Raw genomic sequence first — 21675 nt, forward strand, 5'->3', positions numbered from 1 at the left:
AGTTAATCACCCTTATCACCCTTAGTCGCCATGGTCTGGGAATGTGGGTGGCTTGACCAATAATCTGACTAAAGTTTACATGAGTCATTTGAACTTTGGGGCTGTGTGGATGTCAGATTGGGAAGCCATTGCAAAGCTTCTCCTGTGTTAGTCTCAGTGGGCTTCCACTATCAAACATGTCATCAATGTCAATGGTTCAAGGGGTCAGCATAAGGGAAAGCCAAATTAGACAGATACAAGTCTTATTATCTTTAGTGGGCATCCGAATCAGGTCTTGCAGCTTGGACTGATTTCACATGGGAATGGTGGATCCAGGATTAGATGCTGCCCACCTTCACAGTCATTGGAATAGTCAGAATCACAATGTGAGGTCCTTTCCAATAGGGCCCCAATATTTCCTGCTGGTGGTTCCTTATCCACACTAAGTTCCCTGACTTGTGAGCGTAGGTGTTCATTGGCAGCAGTGCATGGAGATGTTGAATAAGTGGGCAAAGGCTGTCTTGGGCAGCTTGTAAAACCTGAACAGATTTGAGCAAGGAGACGTCAGGTATTTCTGCCACCGCCTCGGATTTGACTTTGGAGTATATGGGAGGTTGCCCCTCAAACACAATCTCACAACAGGTAAGCCCTTCAAGTAGGCAAAGTGGAGGAGTGCCATGCAGTCCTCACACATCTAGATACTTCCTATATGACCTGAGCCACAAATGCTGGCCCTTGTCTGAGCCAATGGCCACTGGGGCTCCACATTGGTGAATAATCTTACCTAAGGGCTGGAGAGATGGCTCAGTGGTTAAGAGCACTGACTGTGGGGCTGGGGATTTAGCTCAGTGGTAGAGCGCTTACCTAGGAAGCGCAAGGCCCTGGGTTCGGTCCCCAGCTCCGAAAAAAAAAGAACCAAAAAAAAAAAAAAAAAAAAAAACCCAAAAAACCAAAAAGAGCACTGACTGCTCTTCCAGCGGTCCTGAATTCAAATCCCAGCAACCACATGGTGGCTCACAATCATCTGTAATAAGATCAGATGCCCTCTTCTGCTGTGTCTGACGACAGCTACAGTGTACTTATTATATAGAATAAATACATCTTTTTTAAAAAACAGATGCTTTATGCTTTAAAAAGAATAATCTCATCTAAAAACTTCTTACTCACCATTTATGCCATTTCCTGCCTAGTCATAAAGGTTTCAACCCATCCTGAGAGAGTGTCCACTAAAACTAGTAGAGATTTGTAACCACACCTTCCTTGCCTTACCTCTGTGGAGTCCACTTCCCCAAACCCCCCATGCTGTTTCCCTTTCCTGGTTCCCCTGACTTCTGGGTGGGGTTCACTGCATGGCAGGCTAAACATCTGGGAACAGTGTCTTGGAAAACTAGGTGTAAGGAATGGATGAGGTAGTTTCTCTAGAGGAGTGTAGACATCTTGGCATAGCCAAGGACACATGACACTGTCTAATTAGAGTCTAGCCCAGGGCCTGGAGTAGAATAATCCTGTTGTCTGCAGGGAATCTCCAGCCTTTCTTGACAGAGGTGTAAGTAGCTTTTAGAACAATTGGTCATCCTCTTTCGAATAGATCGGTGTTTCAGGCAAGTGAGGGGTCAGAAGGGCTACAAGTTCATTGGTTTTGTCCTAGTCACCCCCTTGGCTGCCAGGTCTGCCTTCCCTACAGAGGGTGGCAAATTCCTATTGGCTGCCTATGTAGATACCACTTTGTCTCTTCCTAAGTTCACAGCATGGGTCAGGGCTATGAGATCAGCTTTTTGGGCTGGTATCCCAGGAGGGAGTCCCTGGAGCCAGAGAATTTCCTCCAGAGTTACCACAGCTGCCCCAGCCAGCTGTTGTCCTCCTCCATAAAGCTAGTGTCATCTGTGAACATTTCCAAGTGAGGAGATCCCGACAGCACATCTGCTAGGCCAGATCACAGCCCGTGAATGTTTGTGCAGCTGTCTCTAAGCAGTCATGGCGGACACCGTCTGTGGTTTCTGGAAGCAGTGAGATGGGGTTGAGATTCCTGACTGGGCAAAGGTTACCCTGGGCTGATTTGGTAAGAACCCGGCACAGCGTTAGCCATGCATCAGTGCTAATCTATCAGTGCGGGGCTTTTTAATAAACCCTTGACAGTGTGGGGAGCTATGATGACAGGATGTTGTCCCCAAGTCAGTTTGTCTGAATCTTTTGTTAACAATGCAGTAGCAGTGACAATTCTCAGACAACAAGGCGAACTCCCAGCCACCGGGTCTAATTTTTTGAACAAATAAGTTATGGGCCTATTCTATGGCCCTAGTCACTGTGGCTAGCACCCCTTTGCCACCCCCCTTTCTTCTCATCCACAAGTAAGTGGAGCGGTTTGGAGATGTACGACAAGGCCAAGGCTGGTGCTGAAGGCAGGGCTTGTTCTAGGCCTGTGAATGCCTTTTCCTCTTCTTCTGTCCAGAGGGGCTCACCTTCTGGCCCTTTTGTGGCCTCACTGAATGTTCCAGGAATCCAGAAATCCAAAGGTGTCAGTAGCTTGCCGTTCCTAGGAATTCTCGTATCTCCTCCTTTGTGGTGGGGTGAGGATCCCCAGAACTGCCTGTTTGGGGGGACATTGACTGGAACCTCTTACCATCAAACCCCAAGTAGGTGGCCTTCTGAGTATGAAACTGAACCTGCTTTGCGACTATGTGGTGCCCCAGTGACTATAGGGTCCTGAGAAGTCAATCGGTTGTATCCTTGCTGTCTCTTACATTGGCTGCTGAAATCAGGAGGTCATCCACATACGTTAGCAACTAAATCTAAGGAAATCTCTATTGGAACTCTTCCAAGTCCATGGGTAGGGCCTCATCAAAAACTGTTGAAGACTTCTTGAATTCTTGAGGCAGACCAGTCCAAGTCAATTGACCATTAAATCCTGAAGTCAAATCTGAAGTCAAATTGGCCCATTCAAAGGCAAAGAGGGACTGGCTCTATGTAGCTTTCGGGAATGAAGAAGACATCCTTACAATGGTGTAGACCTGCCTTTTGGGGGAAAGAATACTGAGGATAGTGTGTGGGTTTGGCACCACAGGGTGAACATCCTCAGTCCTTTTATTTACCTCCTAGAAATCCTCTGCTGGGCCATACTCATTGGCGCCAGGTTTGTGAACTGGCAATGAGGGAATATTCCTGGCAAGCAATTAGAATCCCAGCTTCCAGCAGACTGGCAGCATGTTTAGAGATTCCAGTCTTCACCTCTGTTGACATAGGATATTGCTTGACTAGAACTGGGTCTGCTCAAGACCTCAGTTTCACAATGACAGGTGCCCGATGTCTTTCCAGCCCCAGGTGGTGGTGGGGCGGTGATTCTGCCCGTTCCTGGGGAAAGTTCTACCTCCAATTTCTCAATAAGGAGGTGATTTGATTCAGGGTTTTGCCTACCAGGGAGAGGAGGTATTTTTTCCCCAGGGTAGCGTGGCACAAATGTTGGGAGGGAAGGTTAGTTGTGAGTTCAACTGCAATCCCATCTTCTTGAATAACAATTCAAGTCCTTAATTTATGTACTAGGTTTCTGCCCAGCAGGGGATACGGAGAGTCAAGGATGACGATAAAGGAATGAGTGATGGAAACTTTTCTGAGGTCCACCATTCTGGCAGTGGTCCAGGTTATGATCTGGACCCAGTGGCACCCTAGTCTAGGGTCTGCCACCTTGTTGGCAGTCTGTAAGGTTGTTGTAGGAACAATAGTTGGGCCCCAGTATCAATTAGGACAACACAGGCTGTCCCTCCACTCTGAGGGTTACCTGATGTTGGATTGGAGCTTCCAGCTTGCCTCCCAACCCACATGGTCTGGTAAACTCTGTTCCTACTACTCTCTCCCCAACCCTGCCTGCTCAAAAAGCCTCCAACAGAAGAAAGAGCCCCTAATGCACTATTCTGCATTCCTGAAATCCTTTAAGTACGTACACTGTAGCTGTCTTCAGACACACCAGAAGAGGGCATCAGATCCAATTACAGATGGTTGTGAGCCACCATGTGGTTGCTGGGATTTGCACTCAGAACCTCTGGAAGAGCACTCAGTGCTCTTAAACGCTGAGCCATCTCTCCAGCCCACATTCCTGAATTCTTGACAGCTGACATAACCTCCTCCCCTGAAGTTGTCATCCACCCTATTTCCCACTTTACGTGACCATTCCTGAGCACAAGCCCAGTGTGTGGCAGTCACGTCATTTTCCTTTGCCTACAATCCATAAAACACTTCCTCGCCAGGGCCTTCACAAGACTTTTCCTGTTTCTTCCCCTGAGGGTGGTGAACTTGACCAGGAAACTCTGGGGCTAGTCTTCCTGTTGGGTATTCATTCTTCCACAGATCTATCTCCTTGCAATATACACAGTGGTATTTCTTTAATAATGGCCAGTCTTGTGCTGGAGAGATGGTTCAGTGGTTAAGAGCACTGACTGCTCTTTCAGAGGTCCTGAGTTCGACTCCCAGCAGTCACATGGTGGCTCCCAACCATCTGTAGTGGGATCCGATACCCTCTTCTGGTGTGTCTGAAGGCAGCTACAGTGTACTTACATAAAATAAATACATCTTTTAAAAAACCAATATAAGGGCCAATCTTGTCCCAACCTTAAGAGGCAACCTGAGAGGGACACTTACGGCCTTTTCTGCCAGGCTTTTTTCCCCTCCAGGAACATAACCATCATAATTCTAGCTATCTTCTGAGCTTGCCTATCTTCTAAGTCATCTTGGTTGTTGTTGACCTTGGTGGCTATTTCAACCAGTTTAGAGAGAATTTTTCTCTCAAATTCCTCCTGTCTCTGCAACTTCCTCCTAATGTCAGACAGACTGGGTCACAAAGGTGATATTTACTACCCATTGGTTTTCTGGAGCCTCTGGGCCAATAAGTGAATATCTGTAGTGTCTGTGAGGTGATCCGAAAGGGCAGTGGGTGATTCATTAGGCCCTGAAGAATCTGACTGATCTTAGACAAATGTGTGAGCTGTCTAGCAGCTGCCCAGAGACCTCCTGACAGAGTCTGGTAATAGACCTTCAGGGACTCCACACCTCTGGCGTGTTTTGGGTTTCAATCAGGCTGAACAAATGGGAAGGCAGTTTCGATTACTTCCGGGCTGGTTCATGGGTGTACATTACTGTCTGGAACGAGTTTTCTGCCTTCTTCTGGAAATCTCTGAAATGCTGTAAGATAAAGTCTAAGGGAGATGAAACTCAGGAGCTTTGACCCATGTTTTCAAGGTAGAGAAAGGGAAGTAGGCTCTTAAGAGAACTGTAAGTCAAAACAAGATCTGACACAGATGAATAGAGCCAGGAGAGACAATACAGCAGGCAGATGGTCAGATGGGTATGATATCTGCCGAAGAATGGCTTTGACAATAAACCCCGAACAAAAGTCAGAACCAGGTGTTCCCCAAAGGGAGGGGCCAGGGCATCTCCCCACTTCCTCTGATCCTAGGGCAGGGCTACATCCATCTCTTCTTCTCTTTTGGGTCTCAGAGAGGCGACACGGATCAGGAATAGACGGGGATCCGCAAGTCAGGCACAGATGCTCAGCTTCTGGGCCAATGAACCAAACTGTGGGTTCAAGGAGAAGCCAAGAAAACTCACTTCAAAGACAGAGGCTTAAAAATGAAAAACCTTTATTCTCTGAGCATGCAGGCCAGACGGGGATCTGAACCACCGCGTCCCTGGAATGGACGTGTATACGATACGAGGGAAATTGTATAGCATTTTTAAAGGATGAGACTCAGGTGGAGAGGAATGTGGGGTGGGGTGGGATGTGGGACTGTCATATTTTGACACAAGGGGTTGAGCAAAGGAGTTTCCATTGTCTTTCTCCCCCAACTGGGGCTGGCCAGGCCCAGGAAGGGAGTAAACGTTGGTGACTGGGCCTTATCTGGGTCACTCGCTTTCAAGGTCTTTGACTTGGTGGTCAGGGCTCATCCTGCACATCTGGTCTGTGACTCAAAAATGACAAGGGACCAAAGAAGTAGGCAAGCTGCATAGTCCGTTAGGTCATGACAGGCAGTCTGTCATGCGCATTTATGACATGTTCCTTAGTTAACAGGCAACTTTTTATATTCCTTACTGGTTAACAGACAAGCAAGGAACACCAGGAATAGCAGCATAGGAGTTGGTTCCAGGCCTGGGAACATGAACTCAGTTTGACCCTGCCAGCAAGGTGGAGAAACTGACCTTGAAAGGGCTGGACTCAGACAACTGTCTCCTTACATGTCCAACAGAATATGTCATATGTTATATGCTAATAAACGCTAAGACATAAATATATCTTATTGGAGCTTTTAGGTTTTTTTGTTTTAACTATTGCTACTCTATTTTTGCCTTCTTCGTTGTATGTTTAGCATCTTGAGGAGAGTTCTCGAAGTTAGGTAAAGGTCGCCAGACAGGATGAAATGCCTCAGAGGAAGGCAGGTCACTCACATCCTGTCCCGGGGCTGTTTGCAGTAATTAGATAATGGATAAACGCACACTTGGACTGGAACGGGAACGGGATAACCATCTGAGGCTAGGAAGGGGCTTGCTGAACTGCACAGAAATAAGGAGAGTGCATACATATGCGTAGGTACATAAATATGTGTCCCTACATGCCAGCCAAGGCTGTAACAGGAGAGAGTTGTTGCCACTGCTTGTGTGCCACTCAAACCTGGCATCATGGTGCGCACCTGTAATCCCAGCAGTCAGGACGTAGAAGCCGGAGGGAGGAGCAGAAGTTCAGCCTCACTCTTGCCCACATAGTGAGGTCCGTGCCAGCCAGGACTGAACAGCATATCTTAACACAAACATAAAAATATGATAAAATGGATGAGCAGGTAATCAGCTATTCTCCTTACACCTGTCTGTCTGTTGGTCTGTCTGTCCATCCGTCTGCTACAGCTCAATAGGCTTCTGTTGCACTGAACTCGATTGTCTTTGCAAGATCAACTAGAGGGGAAATTCATGTCTACAGAAAGGGCATATTACAATGGTACAAAAATTCCCAGCACTTGAAAGGCAGAGGCAAGTGGACCTCCAAGTTTAAGGCCAGCCTCATCTACAGAGTGAGTCCAGCACAGCCAGGGCTACACAGAGAAATCTTATCTCAAACAAACCAAAACCAAAACCAAAACCAAACCAAACCAAACCAAACAAAACAAAACAAAAAAATTAAAATGGTACAGGAAGAAAAAATTGTCAACAAGTGACACCAGACACTTTTCAAATCCCTTTTTTACAGTGCTCATAGATAGAACCTACGGCCATCTGTAACCACAGGATACACAAGCTCTACTGCTGAGCTACACCTTGACCTAGCTGACTTGAACAAGTTTAAACCAGTTTATAACATTAGCTAATAGGGTCAGTGAGAAGGCTGAGGCAGGAAGGTGCTTGACCCACAGTAGCTAATAAGTGGCCTAATATGGCCGACCTCCCCATGGCTGGGATTAATAAGGCTAAAAGATCCAAAACTGTTATTAAAACCCTCCCTTAATAAGACTGACAAACTCGGGGCAGAGCCCTGAGAACAGTGTTTGCTAGTGCATGTGATGTACCGGTTCCTTCTCCAGGACCAGAGGAGAGACACGAGGAGGATGGGGCAGAGGAGGGAGGAGAGGCGGGATGGGGAGAGAAGCTCGCACCTGGATACCTGTGAACCCAGCTCTCAGAAGCCTGAGGCTCCCAAGGACTACACAGTGAGTTTCAGGACAGCCTGGGCTGTAGAGCAAGGCATTTGTTTGTTTGTTTTTGTTTATTTGTTTACGTAAAATAACAATAGGAAAAGAGAGTACTTTTCTAGTCATGAAGTTGTGGAGATGTATGACTTCAGCTTCAACCAAACCTAATGAACTGCTCTTACAGAGGACCCAAGTTCGATTCCCAGTACCCATGCCAGGTGGCTCACATTTCAGAATATCTGATATCCCCTTCCACACACACACAAGCATAATGAAAATTATATGAGCAAACCCTTAAGCACATTGCAGAGAGACACAAGTAGATTGCGTGTGTGTGGTGGGGGAGGGGGATAAGCAATAGTTGAAACCCGCCGTCAACTAGGCACGTATAGTGGTGCGCAGCACTGAATTAGGATAGAAGAAGCAAGACTGGTTTGGGCAACTAACAAGAGGGACAGAAGGAAGGAGGGAGGGAAGGGAGAAGGGAGAGAAGGGAGGGAAGGGAGAAGGGAGGGAAGGGAGATGAGTCTCTGGATTAGACCCTTAGCACCTCAATAATTTAGAAAAACAGAGAGCGTCCACATGCAGACTGGCTGCTGGGGCCTGAGGTCAAGCAAACCTGGTGAAAGGAAGGCGGCGGTGAACATAGCTATGGGTAGGTAACGCAGGAGAAATTAAGACGCCAGTGTGACTCACACCTAGCTCTAACTCCAGTTCCAGAGGAGCTGACCCCCCCCCCCTTCTAGCTCCCGAGGGCACTACATGCACATGTTGCAAAGATTTATATGGAAACAAAACACCCATACGCATAAAAGTAAAATCTAAACAAACAAACAAAAACAACAAAACACTTAAAGAAGCAGCCAATGGCCTCTGAGAAGACACAGGCACAGACCGCCCTGGGTTCCTCATGAAAAAGTAAGAGCCCTCCAGCCAGCCCCGATCTGCTGTTGAGTGAATGCAGCCTCAAAAGAACTGGCTACTAAGAGAAGTCTACCCAGAAATGGGAAGGAAGAGCAGGAACATCGGCTTGGCATTTCTTCGTGGCTCTTGAAGAACCAATCTGTTAGCATTTCTTCTAGGCTTCGCCCCACAGTTACCTGGCAACAGCCAGGTGTGCCTGACTCGCTATAAAAGAGGCTGCTTGCCCCCTCTTCCCTAGTTTCTCTGTTCTCTCTTGCCCTCTTCTCCCTCTCTCTCTGCATTCCCTTCCTCCCTCTCTCCATGTGCTCATGGCCATCCTCTACTTTCTACTCTCTCTACCTTTCCCTCTCTCTGTCTCTGTCCCTCCCTCCCTCCTTCCCTCCCTCCCTCCTTCCCTCCCTCCCTTTGTCTTCCTCTGTCTCTACTCCCTTCTCAACTCCCCTCCCCATGTGCTAAATACACTCTATTCTATACTCTACAGTCCTTTGGCTGCTGCCTCTGGGGACCAATGCCTCAGCATGGGCCTGCAGAGGACCCCTGCCCCTCCCCGTACCCCACGCCTTCACCAAACATATCCCTGGCTGCTGCCTTCCCCCCCCCCCCCCATAAAACACAACACTATCAAGTTAAGGAGTCACACACAGCTCTGCGCCCATACCTTGCAGTCTCGGGAATCTCAAATAGAGAGATGTTTGAAAGCGGTGGGACTCTCCCCCCGAACCTCACGGTCTCCTTCCAGACACGTGAGTCATCAATAAACTGTTCATTGTCTTCTACTCTTTTCCCCCGTGTTTCTTCATGCATACATATATGTGTAGCCACCTCCATTCCTGTACTTTCTGAAGTCTGACCATGTGAACTAACAAAATCTATTTTCTGGGAGGAGAGGGTAGTGCATGCCTTTAACTAGTAACTGGGAGACAGAGGCAGGTGGATCTCTGAGTTTGAGGCCAGCTTCATCTATTTATAGCGTTACAGTTCATCCGAGCTAAACAGTGATACCCTGTCTAAAAAGGAAAAAAAAACAAAAAACAAAAAACAAAATTACTTTCCTCAGGCTACTATTGTGTTCTCCCATCATCCCTTGCGGCATCTAAATTATGGGCATTTACTCCTGGCAGGAGCTTGGGAGACTTAACTGACCACACAGCTTTCTTCCCAGTCTCAGTTCAGGCCCTGCTGTGTCTCAGCTGACTGCAGCCATCCAAAGCCTTCCCCCGGCCCCCCTCACGCCTTGAGCAAGCTCTCCCTGCTTTCTGATGAGCTATGCTTTTCACTACTCCTTAACCTTCAGATTTCACCTTACACCTCACATGGTCCGCCCTAGCAGCAGGGTGCTTGGTGCTGCTGCTCTTACTTAGCTGCCATGTTGTTTCATTACCTTTGCCATTGTTATTTTACACACACACTCACACACACACATACACACACACACACACCTCTCTGAAGTACTCGCAGGAGTCAGTTCTTCCCTTCCACCGTGTGTGTTCCGGGGATTGAACTCGGGTCCTTGGGCTGGCAACAAGTTCCTTTACTCAGTGAGCCGTCTGTCCAGCCCCGGCTTCGTTTTCACTCAGAGCATTCACAACTACCTGTAGTAACATGTGTTGACTGCTAATAATTGAGTTGTCTGTCTCCATTTCTGGATTTCCACTCATGTTGTATTTATCACAATAGTCTGTGGATTAAGCACAGGCACAGAAGTATGGAATCCATGCTTGCATGTAATCTATCGCATCTCTCACCCTGAGAGTTCAAGCAAAGGAATAGGAACCCTGTGAGATGAGACGAGAGGCATATGGTGTTGGGAGCGATGCCCCTGAAGCCCTCCATTGTTGATGTTATTATTACGGTTAGAATTAAGTATGACTGGGTTCATGGAAAATCCCCAGCCGGCTGTGGAAGACTAATATAAATCTGGTGGTCAGGATGAATAATGATATGATAAAGTTCTCTTGCTGAGAAATACATCTGACGTCAAGACGCCCAATGTGATGACCTGTAACAAAACCAACATCCTGCTGACTAATAGATATGACAAACCTGGGAACTTTCTGACATCCTGTCAACACCAGCCGATTCCCTGACCACACGAATATTGTGTCCTTGGCCTGTGTAAATGTTTCACACTTCCCCCCCTCACCCTGTTACCCTTGTTATGGTATAAGTTCAGCCTTGGGAAGAATAAAATTGTCGCCTTGATCTGATTCTTGGTGTCCTTCTTCGTGTCTCTTGTCCCCCATTCTCTTCCAGGTACCATCAGCACCCGTCTTTGACAATATAGTATTCACATGTGCATGCACAGACACAAGACACAGGCAAAACAGTATTTACTGCAGACTGAACCACTGTAGTCATGAGATCTTCGTGAACAGTGTCCCTGGGGCTGTGACCATCTGAAAACTGCTCCTTTACGGCAGTGGGTAGATATGAAGTAGAGGAGGTGCCGACCGATGTCCCTGTCACTCGCACTGCCTCGGAGCCTAGAGACTTTGTTACCGTCCTAAAGCCACCTTGACCCAGGATGTTGGAGGAGGTGGAGCACTGACAGGCCTGGCTCCGCCCCAGTGTGGCTGGGGGTGGGGCTACAAAAGCACAGTTACCCATCTTGTCTTGTGCCAACGCTTCATAGGGAGACGCTGTCTCAAAATAACAACTAAAAACCTACACAGGTATCATTCACGCTAGCGTTGCGCGTGTATCTGTAGGCATGCCGTGGGCCAGAAGCCAGCTTCCGGTGTATGTCTATACTTCTCTCCACCGTATTTCATTGAGAGAGAGTCTCTCACTAAACTTAGAGCTTGCCAGTTGGCTATGCCAGCTGGCCAGCAAGTGCCTGTAATCTACTAGTCTCCGTGCCTGTGATGAGGTTACAGATGTTGAAAAGACACTGACTTCATCCTCTCGTCTAATAAGAACTTGCATTTCCCTTGAAGCTGATAGTCTGTGTTGACAGTCGAACACTACGAATCTGTGACTGTTTACTGTCGGGATGGGAAAGCCACTTAGACACTTGGAGGCATGTTTGTGTTCTCTCTGGTCTTATCCTAGTACTTCTTCACAGCCAAGTCAGCATTCTTTGTGGGATAATGAGAGAAAAGATAATATTCCTGGGGCTGGAGAGATGGCTCAACGGTTAAGATCACTGGCTGCTCTTCCAGAGGTCCTGAGTTCAAATCCCAGCAACTACATGGTGGCTCACAACCATCTGTAATGGGGATCCAATGCCCTCTTCTGGTGTGTCTGAAGACAGCTACAATGTGTGTGTGTGTGTGTGTGTGTGTGTGTGTGTGTGTGTGTAAAACAAAACGATCTTTAAAAAATTTAAAATACTCCTTATAAAGGTGTTGTGATAGTTCATCTGGATTGGTTGTCAACTTGACAGGATCTAGAATAAACTAAGATGCTCCTCTGGTGGGTCTGTGCTGCCCTTTGAGGGGAAAGCCCATCCCCCACAGTGGCAGCACCTTTCAGGGTCCCTATATAAGGAGAGCTGAAGGAGCAGTGCGAGGTGCCTGCCCCCATTCTTGGTTGTGGGAATGTCTGTCGTGTTGCTGCTGAATTCCTTTGCTGATAACACAATCCAGCTTCTTCCAGCTTCTGAAGTGGACCAAAGACCAGCAGCCGAACCCCTGAAGCCATCATTGCTAAACTGGGAATACAGCGGCTTCCAGACTCTCAGACTGAGCAGCAAGAGATCTCAGCCTCTGCGGTGCGCAGACAACTGTGGGGCAACCGAATGTCTGTGACGCCCACGCCGTGATGACGCATGTTTGTGAGCCCACTGTGATGATGCATGTCTGTGACTCCACCGTGATGGCACAAGTCCGTGATCCCAGCGCTTGGGAGGCAACAAAGGTTGGTCTCCATGAGTTTCAGAAGAGACTTTGTCTCATGAGAGAGAGAGAGGGCGTGAGGGAGGGGAGGGAAAGAGAGAGAGAGAACAAAGAAAGGGGTGGGGAAGGAGGGAAAGAGAAAGAAACAGGAATTGGAGAAATGGTGATTAAATACACTTGCTGCTTCTGTAGAGGGGCCAGGGTCATGACCCAGCACCACATTGATGGCTCACAGCCATTCATAATTCCAACCCCAAGGAGTCTAATGAACGTCCTGATCTCCACCTATACCAGGCATAGGCATATACATAGCTCGGCAGATCAGAGTGCATGAAGCCCATGGGTTTGATTTCTCCACCACCACATACAATCAAGAATGGGAGCACATGCCTGTTGTCAGGCCAAAAGAGACTCCAACTCCCAAACTCCAAAGGCCATCCAAATATCCAGAAACGAGCTTACCCTGCTCTGTAGGGGGATTTCTGGTGGTTAGATGAACGTTAGCATTCCTCAGGAATATAAAGCTGGCCCCGGTCATTGCCTTTACCTCTGGCAGAAAGGCTTATAGCTACCGGTGGTGCCTCTTAGCATATCAAAGTGCATGCTGGTATCACACAGTAAATGCTTGTACTGTGCGACCAAAACAGGAAAATTACACTTTGCAGGTTAAGAGTTTGAGTGCACTTAAGAATAAGTTCCTGGGGGTTGGGGATTTAGCTCAGTGGTAGAGCACTTGCCTAGGAAGCGCAAGGCCCTGGGTTCGGTCCCCAGCTCCGAAAAAAAGAACCAAAAAAAAAAAAAAAAAAAAAAGAATAAGTTCCTGTTTGTCTCCTGTTTGCTGACCCCCATCTGCACCGGATGTGCTTGATCACGTGGGCAGGAAATATGTCAGAATGTCCGTTTGCCCCCCATTGGACCTGGTAGGGGGAATGTGATGCATTACAGGTTTGTTTATCTTTTTAAGCTCCTGCAAAACGTGAGTCAGGGCCATTTTCTGGGGACCCAGAGATGGACCTGGCCAGATAGTCCATCAACCGGGCCAGTATCTAGTTAAATCTTGCTTCAAATTTCTCTCAGAACTGTGGCAGCAGTCTTCTCGACCAGTGTGATTAGCCGACGAGTACCTGCTGCACATTTCCAAGTCCAAGCGAGCATCCAAGCCCCTCTCTCCGCCTCCTGGTCCTCCAGCTCACTGGCTTACTTCCCCAAAGCTACACATCGTTTTTATAACCCTCCCATTCTTGCTGTGTTTGTTCTCTAGCTCTATGCTTCACTGGGTTTTCTCTGTTCTCCACCTCCTGCTCTTCCCTGTCACTGACTGCCCTGGCACGTCCAGAATGCTGGCATTCTGTCTAAGCTCCACCCCCACAGCTACCTAGGAACAGCCAGGTATGCTCCACCCCACAGTTGCCTGGCAACAGCCAGCTGTGCCTGACACTATTAAAGGGGCTGCTTGACCCCTCCTTTTCCTCTTCCTCCCTTCCTACCCCCTCTCTTTGTTCTCTGTTCTTGCCCCCTTCCCCCTCCCCACCACATGCCCATGGCCAGCTGCCTTTCCTCTCTTCCTCTACTCTTCTTTCATTAAACCTCTCCACGTGGAACCATGTTGTCTGGGTGTGCTCTGTCCGGCCGAGATTCAAACCCTAACACAGGCTGCTGGCTGTGTCCAGCCTACTTACTTCTCCTTCTGTTCTGGAATCTTCCAGATGCCTCTGGTGGTTCTCTCATACCTACAATAAAACCTTCCCTTTAATCATCCCACGGAGTGGTTATACTCTCAGTTTATACACCTGGGAGGTGACACAGTCACTCAGGAAATGAACACAGTAGAATTACAAGGCCCAGGTCATCCCTGGCCACAAATCAAACAGCTTAAGGCTAGTCTGGGATCAATAAGATTATGTTAGAAAATAGATTAGTAATCGTTAAATTAAAAGTTACTTGCTCAAATAAGATTACACAGAGGAATTTATTGAGATCATAGTATAATGAAGGCATGAGTTCGGGCTATTTTGTTTCATCTGGGGGAAAGACCAGGTACCTGTCGACAGTCTTAGCTCAGACTCCTCCTCTGGGAAGGGTTGAATTTTTTTGCTAGGCTGACACTCAAGACAGTGCTATTCAAGTCTCAGAAGCAAAGAGGTTAGGCGGCAAGATAAAACAGGAAGAGGGGGAGGAGCGAGGGTGTGTTCCTGCACGCATTTGCCTGGGCCACGGGGCGGGGAAGGGGGGGAACCCCAGGTTAAATCCCCAGCTCCATTTAAATAAAAGACAAACGGTTGGGCACTCTGCGTCTATAATCCTGTCACTTTGGAAGGTGGGAGAAGGATCAGCTTCAAGATTATCCTTGATTGGCCAGGGTATTTTAGGCCAGCCTGGGCTACAGGAAATGGTCGCAAAAGCAACAACTGCAGTAACAGGGAAGATGGAGAGAAGTGCAGGGCCTCGTTGCAGCCTGTTGTAGCTCTGGCAGGATATGGCCTCGGGCTCCTTGGGGCTGCAGCGTGGAGAAGCAGCTCATTCCAGTTAAGTCTCTGCAGTGCAGTGCGACAGACTGGAAATGGGCGCCAAAGGGGGACGTTTCTTTTTCAAACCGGTCAGAAGGATTCGGAGCTGAAGATGGAGTCCGATGTTCCTGCTAAATGTGGAGGAGCCTGCGGACAGAGCTGCGAAGCCACTGGGCACACACCCTGCAGGGTTTTTGTTTGCTGTGTTTTGATTTGTTGTTTTCTACGTGGCTTCGCTGTGTAGCTCAGGCTAGCCCGGAACTCCCAGTGATCCTGCTGCCTCTGCCTCCCCATCACTGGTGCTGGCGCTGTAGGCAGGTGCTGCTAACCGGGGTCTGCAGTTGCATTTCCTCATCTGAAAACGCCGAGGGAGGGTTGAACTGGCCGGCCCTCAGTTTCCACGGCTTTATATTAAGATTTCCTGAGGAAGTGGTGACTCAGCCTCATGAAAGCGAGGGAGGAAAGCAAAAGAATGCCATCTAAGAACACTGAGCATGTGCCAAGTTAACAGAGACTCAAAAAAAAAAAAAAAAAAAAAATCCTGGTTTTGTCAATGTACAGCCGTCAACGGCTGTGTGACATCAGGCAAATTACCAAACCTTTCTGAGTCTCCAATAGTAAAGCCCGTGCTTTGCCTTTAGAGCAGCCCTGAGGATGAAACACGTTTCTACATGCAATGGTTGCTCTCACACGCATGCAGAGCAGAGCAGGGCTTTGGTCCCTGTGACAAGTACCAAGCAAACCATCTACAGGAGGGATAAAGATTTAACTTGGCTCTGTCTGGAGTTCAGTTCGTGGTCAGCTGGTTGTGCAGAGGTCAAAGGTATCTAAGGGAGAATGGGGTAGAGGAAATTTCTTAGTTTGTGTTGACCATGCAGCAGCAAGAGTCACAGAGGACAGGTTTTTCCAGGTCGCATCTTTAATCCCAGCATTCTGGAGGCAGAGGCAGAAAGACAGCTGTGAATTCAAGGCCAGTCTGGTGTACTTAGAGATTCCCAGGCCAGCCAGGGTCACATAGAGAGATGCTGTCTAAAAAGAGAAAAGCTGCAGTCCCCGAGGGCAGACCTCCAGCCTTCCACCATCCCCTAAGAGCGCCAGAAACTGAGGCTGGAGGACTGCTTGGAGTTCAACATAAACAGCGTGAGACCAGCCTAGCCTATGGAGTAAACCATGTCTCAAAATTGTATTTAAAATGACGTGAAAGCTATAATTTATAGGCAATTGAGAAAATCCAAACAGTTATACAACCATTAGTTAGGCAAAACCATTTGGTGAGCGGGGAGTGTTGGTTCATGCCTGCAATCTCAGTCCTCAGGAGGATCATGAGTCTGAGGCCACAGTGGGTTACCCAACTACCAGGCCAGTACCATAACAACACCCTGAGTCAAAATACAAACAACTAGGGCTGGAGAAATGGCTCAGCTGATAAGAGCACATTCACAAACTCGAGGACCAGAGTTCAAATCCCAGCACCCATCTGACAAACCAACAGAGAGCCAGCCCAAATTTGAAAACGCAGCATTGAGAGGGGTGGAGGGAGACAGGACGATGGCTGGGACTTGCTTACTTGCCAGCCTAGCTGAAATAACAAGAGGTCCTGGTTTAGAGAGAGATCCCGCCTCAAAGGAATAAGACTGGGAATAAAAAAGGATGCCCTGGAACCTTCCTCTGGCACACACACACACACACACACACACACTTAAGAATTTTAAATTCAGGGGGTTGGGGATTTAGCTCAGTGGTAGAGCGCTTGCCTAGGAAGCGCAAGGTCCTGGGTTCGGTCCCCAGCTCCAAAAAAAAAAAAAAAAAAAAAAAAAAAGGACCAAAAAAAAAAAAAAGAATTTTAAATTCAACAACAGCTCAGAGAACACAGAACAGAGCCACATCTCTAAAGTCCTCTCCAGAGCTGTGGAACTATATAATGAATCCAAGAAAGCCAGGGTGGGGCTGTAACTCTGCTGGTAGGGTGCTTACATAGCATCCACAAAGCCCAAAGTCAATCCTCAGCATCAAATAATCTGGGGGTGGCAGCCCATGAATAGAAGTCTAGGTCCTACTCAGAAGGTGGAGGCAGGAGGTCGGTCTGGGCTAAAGAGGATGTCTCAAAAAGGAAGAAATAAAAATAGAGAAGGGAGGAGAGAAAAAGAAAAATATAGCCTCAATAAATTACTTCTGGATATGTCTGACAACCAGAGATGGAGTGACGGCTGGGACCCAGGCTCAGGACCTTCCAAGTTGCCACTTGAAATTCTGGGGCTTTTAAACCTAGCACAGACAAGTCCGCCTGTGGCCAGCAGAGGGAGTTCTTTCAGACGAAGGAATGGTAAAGCCTTTCTCTGCTGGAACAAAGGAAGTATTGTTGGAAGTGGGGGTGGGAGCACCACAGGGACAAACAGACCCATGCTCAGACATCACCCCTGGAATCCAGTCCCACCTCAGAAATAAATCAAGTGCCACTGAGGAGAAAACACGTACTGCCCGGGCTATAGGCTTATTTATCCTGACTTCAGGAACTAACTGCAGGAGGTCAGCCGGAAGTTCTCACCCTGGGGAAAGAAACCCTGGAGTCAGCAACTGCTAAGTAAGAGTCCAGGAGTAGAAAAGGCCAAGAAGGTCACGTGTCCAGAGAGCCACGTGGTAGGAAAAGAAGACTCCAGGAAGCAATGGGTTTGGGCCAGGAGAATGGTATTCGGATTTAATCCGTCTGTTCAACACATGTTTATTCCTTGCTTTTTAGCAGGTACAGTGCCACAAGCCAGTTGTACAATTTTGATCAGACGGACATGGCTTAAGTTGGGTATGAAACTCACAGGAGGAGATAGTCAACCTGTAGGAGAACGAACACACCACGTCAGGGTACACGCACAGCGCTTCAGGGTACAAAGCCAGGCAGACTGGAACGAGGAAGGAGGCCCAGTGTTCTGCAAGGTCTGAGCTCGGAGAATATGAGGTGCAGGGGCTCCTGCGGATTTGCAGCGCGTGGAGCAGACGGTGAGAGTGCCTTGAAGAGCTAGCTTACCTGACCACCAGAAGGCCAGAGGCCTGGCCTTAATGTCTACCTCTCTAGAATCCCCTCTGAGGCTTCACATTCTGGAAAGTTCTATATAAATATTCTGTGCTTTCCTACAATAACTACTTAGCATTCCAGAATCTCAGAGAACCAAATCCATTATCTCATTTTCTTCTACAGGATTCCAGGAAACCAAACGTACCCACAGCAGACTGTCCGATAGAGACAGGAGAAGGAGGCAGGGAGGGCATCAACCTCCCGTTTCTTGGAAAGAAATAGCTTCTCTAGACTGCCTGCTGTAAGTGGCCATTCCCCCAGAACGTTATGCTCCATTGAAATTACTTAAATAAACAACTTTGGGTTTTGTTTTGTAAAACGCAGGGTTTCATGTATCTCAGACTGGCCTCAAACTTCTTACATAACCTTGAACCCCTGAGCAGCACAACTACCTCCTGAGTGCTGCTTCTCACCACCTTTAACTCGGGTTCATAACTCCAGACGAAAAAAAAGGCCGTGTCCAGTCCTCTCGAGATTAGGGATGAACTTTAATTAATTAATTTGTATTCAATCCCGCAAAATGTGGCGATCCCCTTTCAAACGTCGTGCATAGGGATAAGAAGAGATGCATATAAAACAGCCAGAATGAAGGATCCTTAGCAAGGCGGCAGGGCATTCGGGTTTGGACAAGAAACTCACGGCTGCTCAGCAGCCTCCTGACATCTTCACACACTACCTGAATTGGCCAGCAGAGGGCGACGAGGGAGCCGTCAAGCACCACATGGAGCCACACCCAGATCATGGTTGCTTTATTTCAGTGTCCCTTCCTGAGTTCTCAAAAAGACTCGAAATGAGAAATTCTTGTAAGAGAAAAAAGAATGAGAGAAATCGGAACAATCTTTTTATTGAGATAATTGCATAAACATACAACTGGGCATTTTCAACCTGGAGGAATTTCTCTTCAGCATCATGCGACGGTCCTGCCTACTCCCCAAACGTAAGAAATGCCTACATATATCTAAACTTTGCAAATATCACCGCAGTGTTTTGTCCTGAATCTGTCACATCCCCACTTTGCCTCTACCTACATTCTGGGAAGAATCCTGCTCCCTCCCCACCCCCACCCCACCCCGCCCAGCCCCAGAGTCAGCCCCCTTCATCCCACAGTTCACACCATCTGATCCAGGGTTAAAGTTACAACTGGAAAAACAAAACCATCTGGGTCCTTCAGTTCTTCCTCTGGCACGTCTACAGTTGCGGAAGACAGTGAGCACACATACTGTTCACCAGCTCTGAATGTTAATAAAAATTAGCAAATTATTTTTCTTTATAGTGAATGAAATGGGAATGAGAGACGAACTCTACCCAAAGCCTTAAGTCAGTGGTGAAAAGCGTAGTTACTTCTGGGTTTGTCTGAGCGTCATTTGAAGGGCACCATGTTAACCGGTTAGATAACAACTCAGAAATAACTAATATCATAAAGCCAAAAGGCTTACTTGCAACCTAGATCCATTTTTTTTTTAAAGAATTTAATCTATTTCATGACTTTTTTTTTAAAGAAAAAGGAAAGGGGGGCGGAGTGAGGTGGGTGGGAGATTGCTGTAGGACACTGGGCTAAGAGAGGGAGGAAGGGAGGTGTAAGGAATGGGGCAGGTTCCGCCCTAACAAAGAGGCAGAAACTGTGTCTCAACAGCCACCAAATCCAGTTCAGGGCGGTTTGAGCCAGTTTCTGAGCTGGATTGAGAACAACAGCCACAGGCTGGGACTTCACTAGGGTGAACTGGAAAATCTAGCATGGATTTCACAGACTGAACTGAACTGAACTGGGGCCTGCTGGAACCTAAACCCAGTTCCTGGGGTGGCAAAGTCAGATGAAATACCAGGCCTGGTGTCGGACCGGTTGCACACCATCGCAGACAAAGTTCAGAGTCGGGCCTCTCTGTGGAGATCCGGTCCACATTTTCCCTCCCGCCGCTTCTGATTGTAGCTGGTGAGGGAAAAAGGGCCTCAGGATATCAGTTTTCAGAGAGCTGGCCAAGGCCTTGGGGGGAGGGGAGGATATTTTGCGGCCTGGTTTACTGGCTGTGCTGGAGAGCTGGGGTGGGGAGGGATGTAGGAGGGTCTGAAGCACCGAGAAGAGCACTTCACACCCTGCAGTTCACACCATTTTTCTACACCTATGTTTGCATATCTTTGCAAAGCACACACTACACAACCCTCACGTCTTATGGCACACCCAGCTTACAACTGAACATCTTAGCATCTTCTGCCCCAGGTGTTGACAAGGCCTGTGTCCAGCTCCGCCAAGGTACTCTCCTTACGTGTCACCAAATGCACACATGCTGTACACACTTCAACTAAAAGCAACAGCAATGTCAGACAACACAGGCATGATGGTTACGTCTTTGACTATCCCTCCTTCCCTAGCTAGTTGTCCATCCGCTCCAGAGCGACTCCAGGAGCAAGCTGTCACCCAGTTGAACAGACGTGTAGGGTGTGCACTTTCTAAGGCCACACAGGGTTCAGAGGTTTCCCCAGGCTGCTTCCACCCCTCCCCCTTAGATATTTCCCAGGACTTTCAGGAGTTCCAGAACCTAAAGTCCAGGTCAGTCTCATTTGGATAGGAAAATGAGGGGAGTGGATTCCCTTCCCTTGAGTGTCCCCACATGGTTGGAATCTTCCAGAGTCAGCAGGAGATTGCCTGGAGACTTAGAAGCCAGTCTGCTGTGGGAGTGGGGGAGGGGCGCCCCGGAGTTCCTTTGTTGTATCTGTGGGTATCAGGAGTGCCCTTGAGATGTGGCGGGAGAAGCTAGAAGCTGGGAGAGCCAGGGCTGAAATGTTGAAATGCCATTCCCTTCTGTTCCTCTTAGACACCTGGAGAGACTGTTGGAACTCAGCCCACTTTGCATTATTTATGGGTGACATTTGAAGAACGGGAGACTTGTTACTGGCAGGCATGCTGTATCTGACGCTTAGTACACAAATGTGGACTGAGCACCTAAACGCCAACATGTATTATAACTGAGCTGGTACAGGTCCTATTTGTTCGTGTGGTTGTTGCTTGGCAAGAGATGGCTGTCTTTACCGAGAGCGACGCTCTTATTTGCAGATGTAACATGCTAAAAAGAGACTAGCAGGAGAAATAATCAGAAGCCCCACACAGTACCACGCATTTTATATCTTACACAAACCTAGCCACTGTACATCCCTGAGAACCAACTGCATGGCTGTTCCCATTTTAAAGGTGAGAAAAATAAAGTTCGAAGTAAGTAGGTAGTGGTACCGATCTATAACCCGTCAGAGAAAGACACTAGTTCCAAAATCCATGCTTTTAACCAGACACCATACCGCCACCCTGGTGCCAAATGCTTGCTTCTAAAGCGCCTACTATGTGACGACCTACTCTGGGTAGAGGACGTGGTCCTGGTGACGCTGATGATATAGGGTGGTTCCTGCCTTCAACAAGCTTCCAGTCTACTGACTTTTGTTTCAAGACAAATTCAGTCCTGGCAAGCACAGGGCTTTATTTTCGGACTCAAAGGCCATCTGGGAAATTTGAACTTCCGAGCATTCCCGTACAGTGCTGGGTGGGAGGAGGCCTGGAAACCGGGAGTGACCCGGTAACAGCAGGCACCATACAGGCTGACAGGCTGGCTGCCTGGAAATGGGCAGGGCCTGGCCCTGGGGAGCTGTAGCCATGGCAACCCAGCCTGTTTCCAGAACAATGTCTCCAGCCAGGAAAACAGCTCCCAGAGCCTTCC

General features: G+C 48.0%; 1 long non-coding RNA gene across 2 annotated transcripts; it reads right to left on the reverse strand.

Annotated features, from left to right (window-relative positions):
* Nucleotides 1–14350: 14350 nt before the first annotated feature.
* LOC134486855 (uncharacterized) lies at nucleotides 14351–17998 on the reverse strand. Of its 2 annotated transcripts, none has more exons than XR_015686229.1 (2): nucleotides 17927–17998; nucleotides 14351–15734 (listed from the first exon to the last, which is right to left on the reverse strand). It is a non-coding gene; the product is annotated as an uncharacterized LOC134486855 (long non-coding RNA). The 2 variants fall into 2 exon arrangements; XR_015686228.1 differs by having other exon boundaries at nucleotides 17718–17984.
* Between the last annotated feature and the right edge of the window lie 3677 nt (nucleotides 17999–21675).

The sequence above is a fragment of the Rattus norvegicus genome, chromosome 4 (assembly GCF_021556685.1).
Source record: "Rattus norvegicus strain SHRSP/BbbUtx chromosome 4, alternate assembly SHRSP_T2T, whole genome shotgun sequence".
Lineage (NCBI taxonomy): Eukaryota > Metazoa > Chordata > Mammalia > Rodentia > Muridae > Rattus > Rattus norvegicus.